This window comes from Ambystoma mexicanum, chromosome 6q (assembly GCF_040938575.1).
Source record: "Ambystoma mexicanum isolate Mex_15411 chromosome 6q, UKY_AmexF1_1, whole genome shotgun sequence".
Lineage (NCBI taxonomy): Eukaryota > Metazoa > Chordata > Amphibia > Caudata > Ambystomatidae > Ambystoma > Ambystoma mexicanum.
The window spans coordinates 1,681,460,544-1,681,479,180 of NC_090937.1; the positions used below are offsets into that span (position 1 = coordinate 1,681,460,544).

An 18,637-nucleotide genomic window follows, 5' to 3' on the forward strand; every position below is an offset into this window, starting at 1 on the left:
AATATTTGCTAGGGGAAGCATCGACACTGGAGTTGGCTGGTTTGAGGCACCCGAACCATCAGTTATAATTTGTGCAGTGGCACGGCTACCTGGGAAGGAATCGTCCAACATGGCCGATAGCCTGGTTCTGCGATTCCTCGGAATCGCAGATAAAAGCTCACACTGGGCTCAAAAACTTCCAGCAGGATGAAACGTGGGTGACCAGCTCACCTTGCACGAACTGGCACAAACAGGCTTTGACGCTGCTGTTGTCTAAAAGAGTGCACGAGAACTACAAGAATGCTGGGGGATGTCGTTTGTGTGCTAGAGCAATATTAATTCACTTCTATTAAAATAAAACAAAAGGAACAGCAATGGTAAAAAGGTATGCTAGTAACGTTCAAGGAGCGTCTAAGCTAAGTGCTCCAATTAATTAATATAAGTAAAAACTATAATTTTTTTAAAACTCTAAAATTCGTCAGTTAGACAGTTAGACAGGATAAAATGAAAACGAGTATAGCAGCAAGGATTTGCGGGGCTTAGCACAGTAACTTGCAATATTATAAAAAGTATCGCTGGGTTTTATAAGTGTGGAAGGTGTAAAATGTGTGAGTTCACCAAAGAAAGCTAATCCATTAAGATCAACATCCAAGAAGAATTTAAAATCACGAGTGTTATTCATTGTAGGACCATTTTCGTCGTTTACTCCATTATGTGTCCTTCTGGGCTGCTCATTATTGGAAGCATGACCCGGGAGTTGCGGATCCAGATTGGTGAGCATCTAAACACATCGAACAAAGATGGTCCGAACTCCCCTCTGTCTGTTCATTGGCGAGAGTGCCATCAAATGGACCGCAAGTTACTGGACTAATGTCAATAGCCAAGAACCTCAGAGGGGTGGACAGAGTGTCGGCTCTAAGGAGGGTGGAATCCAGGGGAATCAGCAAATTAAGGACTGTGTTCATAGGTCTGAACATGGATCATGAGATGAGCGTGTTTCTTTAAATGGGATCTCTTGTATGAGATAGGGTTCAGTGGCTGGTTTTGCATGAGGATATTGCCAACAACTGAATATGGGATATTGGAGTTCCCCATTTCTAGACGCTGTAATAATAAGACAATGTACCTTTGGGGGATTTGATGCTGAAAGTGAGGTGCAAGGGCCATTATATTTAAGGGGAGCATGGTGACATGAAGGCGGTCAAAGCATTGGTCGTGAGATTTTTGGATGCCCATGGGTCCGCCATCCATCGTGTGCCCGTTTTTATAAGTGATTGGCTGCGAGCACTCTGACCACGAGCATTTCATGCAGATTTGGGGAGCAATAGCCATGTAAGTAGTTAGTGGAACTAGTGCAGATAATACTTTGATAAATGAGCTCAGATTGCCTATTAAATGGCTAAGGGACTGATAGTCTGCCCCCTCTTCTCTTTCTGTCTTGTTTACGGGGAACATGGAAATTAACGTTGTAGTGGTGCCGAATGCTAAATTATGCTTCTGTGCTTTTATTTGGAGAAGTAGCTGCAGTAGTGTACCTCTGTGAGCTCATAAGAGTGGACATTTCCTCTTTTGGTGAGTCTATATTCTTTGAAGGGACTCTCAGACTAAACTGTATTTAAATGCAGTCTTAAATAAGAGGACAATAGTTGCAATATTCACTAGTTGTCCTAGTTTCTCTCTCCCATACACCCACGCCCTCCCTTTCCATCTACTTCCCTTTTCTCTGTCTTTCTTCTGTTGAAATACAGAAGGTCTAAAGTAACTCTCAATTAAGATGAGTAGGATGATGGTATTTAAATTAGTTTGTAGAATATTATCTATCATTAGGGTAGAAACACATTTAGAAATTGAATACGATGAACAAAGGTTCATATTGTTTCTGTCACCCACAATGATAGTGAAAATCGTGGTGAATGAAGATTAAATCTGAAGTGGCCAGCCTCAGGCAATTGATGTCAATTTGCCTCTAGGAGATTGTATCATTCAAAAGAAAAAAAAGAAAAAAACACAGGGTGAGTAGCTCAATCGAGGAGTTAATATTCTGCCAAGAAATTAAATAAAATTGTTAATTGACAGAAAACATAATATATAGATTAAGCTGGTCAACAGTGTGATAAACCTAAAGGTGTCTCACCCGCTAGTCCCTGAGGATCTGTCATCCACGTGGCCAGGACACGGCCATCGCTTTTGCATCCAGTTGCTGTGGGTGGACCAGTACGGGAGGATCATCTGGGTGAGGGGTCCTCGGTGAGTGGAAGTGGGACACCGACAGGTGAGACGGGTATTCCCTTGCTAATAACACCTTTTACCCATCCTACCAGGTAGGACACTTAGAAGTCAACCCTACCCCATTTTCAACACAAAGGGCCTCATTACACGGTAGGCGGTGAGCCATGGCGCTATTAGCGCCATGGCTCATGCCGGTAAAATACCGGCACCGCCTTGGCGGAAAGGGGATTTACCGCCCCATTCCAAGGTTGGAGGGGCGGTAAATCCCCTTTCCGCCATTGCCCTTCCCCATTCCCATTTCTGCCCCATAGGGCTCTATGGAAATGGGGAAGGCGCTAATTACGGCACCGCAATTTTGCGGTGCCGTAATTAGCTCCGAGGTCCCTTAGCGGGTTGGATTTTAACGCCTGCAAGAAGCAGGCGTTAATTCCTCCAACCCGCAAAGGGACCTCGTAGTACGGCGGTAAGGGTTAACGGTCACCGTTGCCATTAACGGTGACCGTTAACCCTTACCGCCGTCCGTGTAATGAGGCCCAAACACTTTTTCAGGGACTACCCAAGACAAGAGAAAACAGACTGAAACCAGAGCTGTATACCTGACATGTCTCAATGAAAGTGTCAGGCAGGGTCAGGTAATTACTGATAATTACATACAGCTGACTTCCATTACACTTCCTGTCAAGAATCGTGATCCGCGCAGATTAGCAATACCTACGTCCCCAAGCACCAGTGAGGTAGAAAATAAAAAGACTTACTAACCAGTTATTGAGGCCACAGGTGACTGGAGCAGGGGCACCAGGATCCCAGGTAGCTGCAATGGAAACAGACAGGTCAATAGGCTAGGCCTATGTAGGTCAATACAAACTGTTGAACACAAATGTATTCAAGACAGGGCACCTGCCAGTGGGCTGCTTGGGAGATGGATACCTGGGGCCTAGATATTTTTGTCCCGCCTTCTTTGGTGCAAGCCTGTTCCCCCCTTGTGATGGTGCTGTGTGGGTATGGCAGGAGGAACCAAGTGGAGTGGGTCCCTGAAGGCACTGCTGGGGAATCACCCTGATTCTGGAGTTCCAGGAAGTGATCCTGAGAATGATGGTAAGGACCACTGTGGTATCAATGGGAAAACCAAGAGGTAAGTAGTAACAAAATCACAGTACAAGAGAATCCATGGGATGGTGCAGAGTTCAAGCAGTTTGTGAGAGTCGGTAAATTCAAAGCGCTGTTGCCGAGGAGTAAACATAAAGCAGTTCCGAGACACTATGCCAAAGTCGAGCAGTTCATGAGAGTATGTAAATCCAAAGCGCTGTTGCCGAGGAGTAAGCACAAGGAAGTTCCGTGAGTCCAAAAACCAGAGTAAAAGTCAGTGAATACCAAAGCCAAGAAATGCCACTCGCCACAGGTACTACAGCTGATAAGCGATGTAGATCTCGCTAAGCGTCCATTTATACGGTGTTAGGGAGAATTCTCTCTTTAGGCTGAATTTCCTAACCTAGTGAGTCCCCCAGCAGCTTTGCTGGATTTCTGGAGTTTGTTTTTTTCTCCTGCCAAGAGTGAGACTCTTTTTTCTCCCACTCTTGGACATGATTTATGGTGTTCCTTTGACTGTTAATGTGTTTTATGGGCTATGGGGTCCTTTACTCCATAGGGTCTCACGTGTTTTACTATGGGCCTCATTCCGAGTATGGCGGTAAGGGATAGCGGCCACCGGTAACGAGACCGGTGGCGGTAATCCCTTACCGCCATACTCCGAGTTCCCTCTGTGCCCTCGCCCTTAACGCCTGCTTTGAGCAGGTGTTAAAGTCGAGGGCGCAAAGGGGCCTCCAAGCCAATAACGGTGACCGTAATGAACGGTCACCGTTATTTGCATCATCCCCATTCTCATTGAGCCCTATGGGGGCTCATTTGGGAATGGGGAAGAGCGTTGGTGAATGGGGAATTACCGCCCCGCCAACCTTGGAATGGGGCGGTAATTCCGCCATCCACCAAGGTGCTGCCGGTCCGGGTACGGCGTCAACCAAGGCGTTAATAGCGCCATTGGTTAGCGCCGTACTCGGAATGAGGCCCTATGTGTGTTACACAGCACCCTCCGTGCAGTAACACAGGGGTGTGATAGTGACACCCCACCATAGACTCCATACCCTGGGACCGACTACTGTCTCCCAGGGCATGTAAAGTCACCATTGGCTTTACTAGTCCCAAATTATGAACAGAAACCAGTACAAACCATCATATTGTGGACGTACTGGTCGGGGCAATTCGATTGCCCTGGGGTCTGTTAGTCGAGGGGGCACGTCTCCGTCCCCCCTGATTGAGTTTTGGCTGGTGGCAGTGGATACTACTTTTTATATTCGACCTTCGAATATATCCCTATGGGATTTTCCCATTGTTCGAGGCTACCAACTTTAATTATTTAATTCTCATAGCCTCGAACATACCGCCGATTTATTTATTTAATAGTAATTCGCCGGTTGGTATTTTTTGCCAGGATTCGATTCTAAAATGGCGTTTGTGTTCTCTTCTGTGACTCCAACCCAAGTCGAGCCCTTTGGTCCACTTTTTGGCTGGCTTCTCCACAGAAGCCTCCAAAAGTGGTGCCACTCTGTCTGGGTACCACAGGGGGTGTCGGAGGGGGTTTAGGCACCCTGGACTGAGTTTCCTTGGTAACTCAAGTCGCACTCTTGTGTGATTGGCCCAAGTGGAGAGCTGGCCGGCTCACCACTTAGCATGTTTGATTGACAGCTAGGCTGAGTGAATGGGGGTGTGCTGCATAAAAGCAGGGCTTTGGGGACTGGAACTTCAGAAGTCGCCACAGGACCTGAGAATCCAACGAGGGAGAAGCTGAGCCGACCTACCACAACAACACCACCGGTGGAGCCCTGCAGAACCGACTCACCACTTCCCGACGAATGAGAAGATCTCCCGGCTGGAGAGGCTTCTTCCCCTGACTGGTGGGCACAACCAGTTTACCTTCTTCTCTTCGCATCCCAGGCCGTCTTGTGGTCGAATTGCCCGTGCCAAGCACCCTGGCAACCGGATAGCCACTTACCACTGGACAGCGAATAGAACGGACCGCTCCTTTTACCTGAGACCTCCACGGCTGGTTTCTTCCCTGGCAGTGCAACGGACTCCTGTCTTCCTCCCCGACGAGATCCTCTCTTCCCCCGGACGAACGAAGCACTGACTTGCATCCGCTGCCAGGAACAACTGCCCCCGCTGGAGTATTCTCACCACTTTAAGGTACCGTGTCCGCCAGGCCTCCCTTTCTAAAGATTGCTACAAGGTAATAATAACCCCTTAACCTTCTGGACTGGGCTGGTCGCCTTGACCCTCTAACTGGTCCCTTTCTTTTGGTCCAACTCTTTTTGAACCTTTGCAAGACTCTTGTGCACTGCAACCGTGTGACCTTGGACACATTTCGTTTTGATCCTCTTAAAGTGGATCTGGCCTACTGACTCAAAACTCACGGTCTTACTTTGCCTTACTCTCTTGTCGTGTTCTTAAGAAAAGTGTTGGGATCTGTTTCAATTTATACTCTGCTTTTCTCTCCCTTTTTAAACGAATTGTTAAGCGCTCAACACTGTCTGAAAATAAGTGGGGCTTTACTAAAGAATTGCCTCATATTCTTTTGAGGGAGTGTATATCTTTTAGTGACCGTTTTTTTGAATTGCTTACTATTAGTGCCTGTGTGTTTTTCTAGATGTGGTTTTAAATAAATAATTATATCTCTTTTACACCAAGCTCTGGTCAGTGTTTACTTGTTCTACTGTGTTCTTTTTGACCTATTGTGAATACTCTGTATACTGCCTAACTCTTCTTGAGGGAAGTCTGACTGCTCAGCCACAGCTACCAAGTGAATTTGTGTGGTACAGACTGCTACCAAGTGGGTGTACTGCCAAACACCTGTAGTCTTAAATCTTTTGCAGTGGTCCCAGAGGGAACTGCACAGGTTTCTGCCTAACATACGGTTGCCATGGGAGCACGTCTGCGTGAGCGGGTCCGCGCCAGCACAGGTTTGTCACGTGAGCTGACCCGCGTCACATGAGCACATCTCTGAACTTGCCAGCCGCTGTTCCAGCTCCATGGTAACCGCCATTGTGGCCAAAGCCGCCACGGAACCTGCCTTTGAGGCGACGGGGAACGAGCCGTCCGAGCACCATGGCTTTGCTGGGTGAAACATGCCTGATCCCCCTGGAAGGAGTATTGTGCTGTGTGTCTGCTAGTAGCGTTTTGATCTGGTGAGTGCATGACAGGATGCTGTGGGTTTGGTGGTGGTTTCGTGACACTTCCCCACAAGGATAAAAGGCAGAGCATGAAAAGCACACTCTGAGCAAGGCAAGCCACCAGAAGAAGCAGCAGTTCAGAGATTGCAGTTTAATACGAGAAGGAAGATGGCAAGACCAGAAAGGGTTGCAAGGAAGGAATTGCCCGTGGTCTTTTCACAGGAGGGTACCTGTTACTTTCCAGAGTCCTCAAAGATAAGAAACTTAAGACTTAAGAGCTAGGACCAACGCTGAAGAAAGCTGCATTGTGTGTCAAAGGTATACAGGGCTCTCCCACATTGATAGCCGAGGTGGGGAGACGAGATTGCCAATGTGGTACTGTCCTTGGCTCCTGCAACAAAGGTGCTCTAGTGAATTCAGCACAGCCGGTGAGTCAGGGAGACTGATAGCAGGCCGATCTGTGTTAGTCCCAAGGTTGCAAGAGGCAACGTTGTATGAAGAAATCTGCAAAGAACAAAGAGGCATATGTGATGAGCGACGCAAATGTAATTTATTATACATGGAGTGAGTGAAATTTTTAAGCAAAAGAGATTCCATACAGGGGGATCCGGAACCACGTGATTGTCCATTCAAAGGTCTCTGTCTGGAATCCATCTGAGAGTGAACTGTGATACCAAAGTCAAGTGTGAACCCGATGGAGGAATGCCGAGAGAAAGCTTGAGGAAGGGAAACCCTGCTTTCTAATACAAAGCATAATTGTAAAGTGTGGAGTCGAAGTGGTCCTGCAGCGGGTAAAGCTAAATCCCGAGCACATTTGAAAGTCGTTGACAGCAAAGTGAAATGACATTGGTCGGAGCCCGGCTGAGGGATACTAATGTTGTAAAGTTGAACTGCGATCTGAGCCCGGCTGAGGGGAATCCAGGCTGAGCAAAGTTGAATTGAGATTGGTCCGAGCCCAGCAGAGGGAGACTAATTAAGAAAGAGGATCTGAGCCCGACTGAGGGGCATCCGGGAGATCCGTGAGTCACACGAGAAAAGATTGTTATACGAAACTTTGAATTGACATTGGTCCAAGCCTGGCTGAGGGAGACTAATGCTGTGAAGTTGAACTGAGATCTGAGGGGGATCCTGGCTGAAGAGTGAATCGCTCTATTGTGAAATACTTGTAAACAAACGTTTTGTTTGTTTGATACATCAGACCCTTGGAGTCAGGAGATTTTGGATTACCTAAGAGACTTGGGCATAGAAGGCCCCGATGTTGGTAATGGAACTGTGTCCTTGTGCCATAGAAGCCCAAGAGTGTGCTATGCTCGAGTGAGCCGCCTTGTCCCGTGCTGAAAACGTGGACAGGGGAGACCAATGGTCTGAACATCCTGACTTATCATTTGATGAATACTTCTTTATTTTCAGTGAACATTACCCCACATTATTTTGAATTTAGCAGTAAGGATTGACAATAGGTTTTTTAGTATAGGCCCTTTTATTTTGACGAGACTCCACGAGGACTGCATTATTATTATTTGATGGTCGTAGTTTGGTTCCATCTTAGATTTAGGTTTAGATAGGCATTTATCACACCATTTAGATGAAGTTCAATAAACATCCTTTAACTGTGGTCACTTGTGTCTGTCTTGCTTCTAATACCATGCCTTCCTTACAACAGTCAATACGATTAACTACTGGATGTAAGACCAGAAAATTGCTCAAGAGTGACAGTTAATGGAAAAAAGTACTGATGAAGGCATTTTGATTAGATATATATGCCGAAACGTTAATGAGACGTCGACTACCCTAATATCGACTTCAGCTACAAATATTAGGGCGTTTAGTGATTGAGTCACAGTGAATAATTAAATTACAATAGAACTATATTGAAGATGTTTTATGAGTAGTTAGTATTTATATGGGTAGATTAGTTTAGGGATAGCCAATTTGTTTTGATTTTCTTGTGTGGTTGATGTTAGGCAGAAACCTGTGCAGTTCCCTCTGGGACCACTGCAAAAGATTTAAGACTACAGGTGGTTGGCAGTAAACCCAATTGGTAGCAGTCTGTACCACCCAGATTTACCTGGTAGCTGTGGCTAAGCAGTCAGACTTCTCTCAAGAAGAGTTAGGCAGTATACAGAGTATTCACAATAGGTCAAATGAACACAGTAGAACAAGCAAACACTGACCAGAGCTTGGTGTAAAAGAGATATAAGTATGTATTTAAAACCACATCTAATAAAACACACAGGCACTAATATTAAGCAGTTCAAAAACATGGTCACTAAAAGATATACACTCTCTTCAACGATTAGTTAGACAAGTCTTAAGTAAAGCAACACTTATTTTCAGACAGCGGTGAGCGCTTAACGAAGATGGCACTCTAATCAATCGGTTTAAAAGGGAGAGAAAGGCAGAGCAAAGATAGAAACAGATCCCAACACTTTCAGAAGAACACAGTAGGAGAAGAAGGCAGGTTAAAACCGTAAAGTCAAAGTTAACAAGGCCGGACCCACACTAAGAGGCTCCGGTCGAAATGTGTCCAAGGTCACACGGTTGAAAGTGCCCAAAAGTCTCGCAAGGGTTCAGAAAGAGTTGGACCAATAGAAAGGGACCAGTTAGATGCTCAGGGCGGCCAGCGCAGTCCATAAGGTTAAGGGATTATTGTTACCTTGTAGCAATCTTTAGACAGGGAGGCCTGGCGGACACGGTACCATAAAAATGGTGAGAATGCTCCAGTGGGGGCAGTTGTTCCTGGCAGCGGGTGCAAGTCAGTGCTTCGTCCGGGGGAAGAGAGGATCTTGTCGGGGAGGAAGACAGGAGTCCGTTGCACTGCCAGGGAAGAAACCAGCCGCGGAGTTCTCAGGTAAAAGGAGCGGTCCTTTTTATTTGCGGTCCAGTGGTAAGTGGCTATCCAGGGACCATGAGGATTTGGAGGATGTAATGTTTAATTATTCCTCTGCCAGTGCTGAAGGTGAAGCAATGCTTGAATTCAAGAAACCAGAACTGCTTTTTAGGCAGAAGGAGCTTGAATTTAACATGGCTAAACTGAAGATAGAGCAGGCAGGAAAACAGAAAGATAGGGATCACCAGTTAGAACTGGCCAAGCTCCAAGTTGCCAATGGATCCAAGGGACTTGGACATGGGTCTGGGTCCTCCTCTCATCCAAGGTTTCCTAAGGATCTGCTCAGCGTGTATGAGGAAAAGAATGACATTATGGACTGGCTGAATACATTTGAGTATGCATTTGAAGTTCAACAAGTTAACAATGCTGATACAATTGCCTGGTTACTTAGCAGACTGCCCCATTCTGGCTGTAGTGCCATTATGGAAATGTCAAAAGCTGAGAGAGCAGATTTTGCAATGTTGAAGCAAACTCTCATCTTAAAGTTTGGAAAGACTCCTGCCCAATGCTTAAAAGATTCAGAGAGTACAAAAAGAAAGAAGGTGGTACTTGGGTATCTTATGTAACTGAATCCTTAAAAAACTTGACTGGCTGGTTTGAAGGTTATAAGGTCTCTGCTTTTGAAGGTATGATATGTCTTGTCATGCTTGAACATATTTTTGCATCTTCTTCCCCCGAGCTTAAGCAGCACTTGGCAGATTCAAAGGAGATAGATCCTAAGAAGCTGGCCATAGAAGCAGATTTGTGGATGTCACATAGAGTGTCCCATAAGGACAAGACTCATCCTGGTAAGCAGGAGGAGGGGAAAAAGTCCAAAGATACGGAGGGTGGGGAAACTGATAAATCTTCCTCCCAGAAGGGCCACAAAAAGAAAAACAAGGGTGAGACACAAGAGATCTCACAGGGTAGTGGAGGTCATCCTCCAAAATAGAACTCTGGTTATAGTAATCCTCCCTATGTAAACAGACCCAGTGGATCTTGTTTTGCTTGTGGAGCAACTGACCATGTGAAGGGGATCCCAGATGTAAGGTCAAAAGAGATTACAGGGGCATCCTTCTCCTCAGACTCCTTCCCCAGTGGGATAGAAGCTGAGTTCGTTTTAGTTTCCCTGGGTTCCTGGGAGCCTAAAGTCTCAGAGGCTTATGGTAGGATTCCAGATAATACCAAGCACTACTTTAAAGACAGTGTGCTGATCAATGGAGTAGATACTCCAGCTCTTAGGGATAGTGGGTGTAGTCGAACTGTATTGGATTCTACCTTGGTAGATCCAGAGGAGGTTGCCAGAGCTCCTCTGGCACCCACTATATTGGCTGATGGCCCACCTCTCATGTTCCCAGTAATACCTGTAACTCTTACTATCCATGGTACAGCAGTCAGAATTCCAGTGAGCACACAGAGGAATGTCCCAGGAAAGGACTTGCTGGGAAATGATCTCAAAGCTTTAGTGCTTGTGGGAGATACAGCTGAAAGACTCTGCACAAGGTCTCAAACAAGGGCAGCACTGGCCAAGACCAATGCCATGCCCCAGCCAAAGGGGGAACCCCAAGGCTAAAGGAGTAAGACAATCAAAAAGAGTGAAAGAAAACATTCCCTCTAACTCACCTACCACTGAGGTGGAGGTAGTTGGTCAAGCACCAGAACCTGACGAGGAAGGGGTAATAGCTGAAATAATTGACCCACATGACCATCCTGAACTAAATGATTTATTAGTAGAAGGTGGCCCTGACAGGGAAGAATTTAGTAAGGGCCAACGTGAGTGCCCATCTCTGGAAGGCCTAAGGAGAAAGGCCTGCTCCCAGCTTGAGGGTGAACGTCCTGGGAAGCACAGGATTTATTGGGAAGGTGGGCTCCTATATAGGGAGCCTACAGAGTCTACAGAAGGAGACCATAGGAGGTTAGTGATTCCCCTTTATGTAAGACCCTTCCTCCTGCAGCTGGCGCATGAAGTGCCCCTTGCTGGTCACCTTGGAATCAAAAGAACAAAGCAAAGGTTATCCATGCACTTTTACTGGCCCAAGATGGGGGTGAAAGTAGAAAGTCACTGCAGGAGGTGTGCCTCCTGCCAGTTATCTGGTAAGAGTGCCTCAACAATCCAAGCTCCATTGGTACCACTCCCTGCGGTGGGTGTACCATTTGAGAGGGTAGGGATTGACATTGTTGCTCCCCTTGACCCCCAAACATCCTCAGGCAATAGGTTTATCCTGGTGCTGGTCGACCATGCCACCAGGTATCCTGAGGCCATCCCATTGAAAACTGTGACTGCCAAGTCAGTTGCAAAAGCTTTACTTGGCATATTTACTAGGGTTGGCTTCCCTAAAGATGTTGTGTCTGACAGAGGCAGCAACTTTATGTCCAAGTATATGCAGGCCATGTGGAAGGAATGTGGTGTCACCTATAAGTTTTCATCCGCATATCTTTTGATTTTTTATTTTTTTATTTTTATTGGTTTGTTACAAACGTTTAAAAAAGTGAGTTACAGAAGAACAAGTATGAAACAATATCTGACTAACAGCTTGGGAAAAGGCAGAAACAAACGTAGGGCCGACATCTACTCTGTACCGGAAGCCCTGCAAGAACCATTTTTCAAGGTGGTTAAGCATCAACCACATATTGGAAATGAAGGCCATAGCATATTTTCCAGACACTGGTAAAAGCTGGCACTTAGTTCAACATTCACTACATGATTTAGTCATTTTAGTGTCTTTGGCTGTTGATTTCTAGGTTTGCTTCTGCCTTTAATAGTTTATCCACCATAGCTTCCAGAAAAAAAGTTAGCTCGAATGTTAGACTACGGTCCGAATCTTGAGATAGTTGTTTCCACCAGTCTTCAACGGACATTGTTGGTCTTGCTGAAATGAAACTTCCTAGGTGCTTTGTGCGTTCATGTATCAATTTAGGGCATGTTAATGTTAGATGTTTCAGAGTTTCGATGTCATTATCACAAAGGCGACACATTTGAGACTTTAAACCGGCAGCTTTCCATATGCTCAAATTTTCTCGAGTGGGAAATTGATTGAGGCGATATTTCATAAAAATTGCTCTTCGGTTTTTGTCTGGGAATTTTTGAAGGTAAGGCATGATCCCATTCAATTTTTTCTCTTCATTAGGCATCAGCTTCATGATTCTATGTTTTTTGCACGTATCGCCAGTTTCGATCCAATCTTGGGTCCAAAGCAATGATTTGACCTTATTTGGATTTTCTAGGAGCATACTTTTATCTGCTCCTATGTCGCTGAGGATTTTTTCACACCGATGGGCCCACATTAGGAGGACAGTATCACCAGACTTTTTGGCTAGATCTTTTAAGATGTTGTATTGTAGTTGTGGCTTCTCAGCTGTGGCCTTGCGATATTCATTTAACATATTCCACATAATTCTCCCATTAATGGATAGGAGGCTGAGCTCAAATCTTATACAGGCGGTTGGAACTCCTGGAGGTAACTGCAATACCTTGGACCAAAAAGAGTGTTCCAGTGAGGCCCAGACTTCCGCAGGACATCAAAAGGCACAATCAGCTCCATGAATTAAGGCCGGGATGACTTTCATTTTGTAGAAAGTCAAAGCTGGTATTAGTGAATGTTTCCCATATTCCATTTACAATGCAGGCTTGCACTGTCAGTTGCCTGCATTTAGATTTGACTTTTTCCACCCATGGGGCATCATTGATGTGTGAACTCAAAAGCATACTTAGGTACATTACTTGTGTTTTTTGTTGAATCTTTCAATATCAGGATTTCTGATTTTTTCGTGTTCACTTGGAGGCCATTTAGGCGGATGTATTGGGTTTAGAATGTCAAGTTTACGTTGCAGACCTATTGGGGTCAAGTCCAGAAGAACTAGATCGTCCGCATACAATAGCCAATGGACTTCATTTCCATTAATTTTTTCCGAGAAGGTGTTTGCGTTTTTGTATGCATCGCCAAGGTCTGAGTTGAAGAGATTGAAGATAATCGAGGCCAGGGGACACCCTTGTTTTACTCCTCGGTATGTTTTTTATTGGAGTTGATAAGGTTCCCCTTTTGTCCAGCCTTATTGTTATCTCGGTGTTGGTATGTAATGCTTTTATTGCTAGGAGTAGGCTGCTTGGGCATTTCCACTCGGACATTTTCTTCCAGAGTAATTCTCTGTCAATGCTGTCAAATGCTTGTGACAGATCCACAAATGCCAGATAGATTTTTTTATTTCTTTTTATTGCATCCATTTTGAGTATATTCAACAAAAGGAGATTCAGGCCACAGCCTACGCCCTTAACAAAGCCTGCTTGATGGGAGTCCACATGGTTAGAATCTTGAATCCACTTGAGAAGTTGTTTCTGCAGTTGAATTGCGAATATTTTTCCTAACACATCCAATAAGGCAATTGACCTGTAGTTTTTCGGTTCAGCCCTGTTGCCTTTTTTGAAAATTGGAATGATGATCACAGTTTTCCAGCTAGATGGTATATTTCCTTCATTGGCGATGGCGGCAAACAGTTTTGATAGAAAATTGGCCCATTCTTCAGGATTTTGTTTGAGTGTGTTGTTAGGCCATCAGGACCTGGCGCCCTGGAGGAGGAGTTTTGTTTGATGCTCGATAGTATGCCCTCTCTGTCGAACTGAAGATCCCATTTTGAAAGCTGAGGCATTGGAGGGTCAATGGTGGTGCTGTTTTTCTCATAGACTGTATTATAATGTTTGATCCAGTCCTTTTCACACACCATAGATATTTGAATTGAGTCTTGATTGCAATCAATGCTGTTTATTAATTTCCAAAACTCAGAAGAGTTTTTATTATTGAGGCTGCCAAGCATTGATTCACTATCATTTTGATACATAGTTGCTTTGTGGGATATTTGCCAGTTTTTATATTTTTGTTTGCTGATTTTATTCGCCTGTATTTGATGTTCGGCTTTTAGATTTTTGTGCTGCCTTAATTCTTTACTAAGTTGTTGTTTTCTTTCGAGTACTTGTTTATCAAAGTAGTGTTTCGGTTGGAAAGATGGTCTTAACCCTCCTTTGTTTATAATCATAAAGAGCTCTAGAAGACAGTTGTATTCAAGCTTCTTTTCTATGGTAATTTTTACATATTTGTCAAAGGACTCTGTCAGAATCTTGACATCTTGAGGATTTATCTTTAGCCGCGATCTATTAGGTTCGGCGACAACTCGGTTATTCCATTGTTGAGGTTTCTTAATGTTTGTCATTTTTAGTGATAATTTTAGTTGACTGTGGTCCCTATTTGAATCAACTGTGATGTTCAGGGACACGGCTCGTTGTTGTAGATTATCTGATATAAAGAAGTAATCTATTGTGGAAGATTGATTCATGCTTCTCCACGTTTTTTCTGGAGGGATGTCGCCTTTAATGTTCCCGCTCATCATGTATAAATTTCTTTCCGCAAGTTCAGTGCACCATTTTTTGTGCTAGATTTTTAGATCCAGTTTCCTTGGATTCGTTCACAAAGTCTAAATTGAAATCTCCACAACAGATAATGTTTGAGTTATGAGTACCACTGTTTATTTCATCAATCAGGTCACACACCATGTTTTTGAACTTGTATCTACCCGCGTTTTTATGGTGCCAATAGATGTTGATGATGTGTATTTGTTCTGTGATGTTATTTGTCTCATTCTTTGTGGAAATCACAGAGTACTGTATGAATGGAGATAGGTTTAATGTTTTTATTAGTTTCTAGCCAGAGTTTTTCCTTATCATGGTCAAGAGACCAGCAGACGGACGACCCTTGGCTCTTGTTATGGCAGGATTTATTGCTAGTTCGTATGCATCTGACAATGGACAGGTAGCCAGCCATGTTTCTTGGAAATAGATGATAGTTAGGTCATCACTCCAGTTCCTTGTATCATTAAACAGATGTACGAATCCTCTCGTGTTCCATGATAAGATGTTTATTATAGGGCCAACCGGCCCTAGTTGGCATTAGCTCGATTTGCTACCTAAAACACCTGCCAACCAATTCCAACTTGTATTCATAGTTGGCTTCTCTGTACTCTCAATTGAGTTATTTTCATTAGTCAGGGTGTTAGTGTTTCCATTTATCGTAATTTTTATTTGTTCACCAAACATGCATCGTGTTTGATTTTTTGCACTGCTATCTTTTTCACTCTGCGGTCCTTCTAATTTCATCCGCATATCACCCCCAGACAAATGGTCTAGTTGAAAGGTTTAACAGGACCTTGAAGAGCATGATTGGGGCTCTGGAAGAACCTCAAAGAAGAAAATGGGATCTTCTGTTACCATGCTTACTGTTTGCCTACAGAGAGGTACCACAAGAGGGTGTTGGCTTCAGCCCCTTTGAACTTCTGTTTGGTCACCCTGTAAGGGGACCCTTAGCCATAGTCAAGGAGGGATGGGAGATGCCCACTCCCACCATTACTACCAACGTAGTGGACTATGCGCTAGGGCTCAGAAAAAGGATGGTACTCCTGATGGGTCTGGCTAGTGAAAGGTTGAAGGCAGGAGAAGCTCTGGTGAAACATTAGTATGACCAGAAGGCTTCCCTCATCAATTTCACACCTGGTCAGCAAGTCCTGATCATGAATCCTATAAGGCCTAGAGCTCTACAGGACAAATGGTCAGGCCTTACACAGCGGTGCTGTTCCAAAGCGGTCCTTCAGATAGCTCCATTGAGGGTGTCCAAGTGGCCCCTCACCTGCCTTCTGATCAACAGGCAGAGGTGAAAAGTTTGCTTAGGCAATTTTCCCCCTTGTTTTCACAGTCCCCTGGTTTAACACCTTGGTGCAAACATAGCATTGACACAGGAGACAGTGTACCTACCAAAAGTAGGGGATACAGAATGTCAGACAACGTAAGGTCTTACATTAAGACAGAGGTAAAAAACATGTTTGATCCTGGGGTGATTGAACCCTCCAGTGGTCCTTGATCCAGCCCAGTGGTTTTGGTTCCAAAAGCAGGTACTTCTGAACTGAGATTCTGTGTAGATTACAGGGCTCTGAATGCTGTCACCAGGACAGATGCCCACCCCTTGCCTAGAACAGATGAGCTGGTGGATACTTTGGGTGCCTCCAAGTACCTCAGCACGTTTGACCTCACTGCAGGCTATTGGCAAATAGCCCTTGCAGAACATGCCAAGGAGAAGACAGCTTTCTCAACACCAGATGACCTTTACCAGTTCAGGGTAATGCCGTTTGGGTTGAAGAATGCCCATGCCACTTTCCAGAGGCTTGTGAACCATGTGTTGAATGGGTTGGATGAATGCTGTCTTGCATATCTGTATGATATAGCAGTTTTCAGTGCCACCTGGGAAGACCATTTGAAACACCTTGGGATTGTGCTACAGGCTCTTCAGAAGGCCCACTTGACAATAAAGGCCAGTAAGTGCCAGATTGGACAAGGATAAGTGGTCTACCTTGGACATGAAGTAGGTGGAGGGAGGATACAGCCTCTACCCAGTAAAGTACAAGCAGTACAAGACTGGCCTACCCCACTACCCAGACCCAAGTGAGAGCCTTTTTGGGACTCACTGGGTACTACAGAAATTCCATGGCAGACTATGGCACCATAGCTGCCCCTCTGACTGCTCTCACTACTCCAAAGAAACCCAAGAAGGTAACTTGGTCTGAAGAGTGTGAGAAGGCCTTCAATGGCTTAAAAGATTCCTTGTGCCAGGCTCCTGTTCTCAGTGCCCCTGATTACCAAAGACCTTTTATTGTGCAGACAGATGCCTCTGACACTGGGATAGGAGCTGTACTGTAGCAGGTAGATGAGAAGGGTAAGGAACACCCTATTGGCTTCATTAGTCACCAGCTTAAGGACAGAGAGCTCAGATGGTCCACAGTAGAGAAAGAATGTTTCTCTGTTGTGTGGGCCCTAAGGAAGCTGAGGCCCTACCTCTATGGGACCCACTTCAATGTGCAAACTGACCATAAGCCCTTAAAGTGGCTAATGAACATGAAGGGAGAGAATCCAAAGTTGCTTAGGTGGTCCATAAGTCTGCAAGGCTTTGATTTCATTATTGAGCATAGGCCAGGTGTCCAACATAGCAATGCTGATGGGTTGTCCAGAATATTTAATCGACCTGAAGAAGAAACTCATCCAGAGGTGGATTAGTTCCCCCTTTCCTTAGTCTGGGGAGGGCGAGTGTTAGGAAAAATTTCATAATTATGTGTAATTTTCCCTCCATGTGTCAACCCCCAAACTTTTTGCCGCTGTTTAACACCATAGTCTGACTTTGCCAGAGAAGCACAGCCCTCAGCTGCACTCCCCTGAGCTTTCGCTCACTGTTTATGGGGAAACTGACATGCCCTTAAGACAGTCAGTACTGGGAGACTTTGTTTTTCTTAGTCCTCTCCTCATGTTGCAGGTTTTGTGCAACATGTAACAAGTGTGCAATGTAACTTACCTTACAGTACACTTGGGTCTCTAGTCATTCCCAAGGCCCTAGAACCTCTCGCTGGACTTTTTATGAACTGTGCAGATGTGTCAGGGACAGGACTGGTGGCAGCTATCGTTTCGCATTATTTTAACCCTTTCCTGCCCTGTGTTAATCGCGTTTGGCACGTATAGATGGCCTGGCTCCAAAATAGCCATGCCACGAGGTTCTTTGTCCTGTCCTTTGGCCATCTTGCCCCTTCACCTTCCCCAGGTCGACTCGACCCGGGCCAGTCCTTATTTGGGCATGCACTTTCCCGCGAAACCCAATGCTTTCGCGGGCTTCTGCATGCCTTGTGTGTGTGCCTCCAGGATGTGGGCTGGAATGTCTGGTTCCAATACACATCCAGGGTGCCAGAGAGACTGGAGTGTCCTGAATGCCTGAGACCACTGTGGTCTGTGATTGGTCCACGTATGGAGTATGTGTTTGTGAGCAGATCTCCCATTGGGTCCTCTTCATTTCGGCATGGAGGGAACTTTGGATAAGAGGAGGCCAAAAACACCCATACCATGTCGATCTCCTGAGTTCTCACTGAACGAAGGATAGGATCCAAGTATCCTGCAATACAAAGCTGAGTCGAGGAACCGCTGGTGATTCGCTGGAAGGTTTGGCACCCTGAGCCCGCTGTCGTCCCGTGGAACCCCTCTGCATCTGATCGTCCTAGAAGGTCTGCGAAGACGCTTCGACCCATTGGAATAGTGAGACCAACTATTCTCGGCACCTTCACCAAAACTAGCAAGTAAGCTTTTTCGGAAGGGTCCCTGGGCCAACCAGTGGGCTGACCAGCTTATGCAGGACCTTTGCTCCGTCCCCGCCGTCGTTTCGAGGAGGCCCTTGAAACTTGGTATACTGCTAGCTCTGTGTCCACTGCACCCTCACACTGAATCCCGTACACTTGGCATTCCCAGGTCTGAAGTGAGGAGAGTGCCCCA

General features: G+C 45.3%; 1 long non-coding RNA gene across 2 annotated transcripts in view; it reads right to left on the bottom strand.

Moving 5' to 3' along the window:
* The window catches only part of LOC138515685 (uncharacterized), a 107,000-nt gene that overhangs the window by 60,410 nt on the left and 27,953 nt on the right, over window positions 1-18,637 (bottom strand). For both annotated transcript variants that reach the window (XR_011282160.1, XR_011282159.1), the window contains exon 2: window positions 2,968-3,019. This is a non-coding gene — a long non-coding RNA (uncharacterized lncRNA). The remainder of the gene's footprint in view (window positions 1-2,967; window positions 3,020-18,637) is intronic.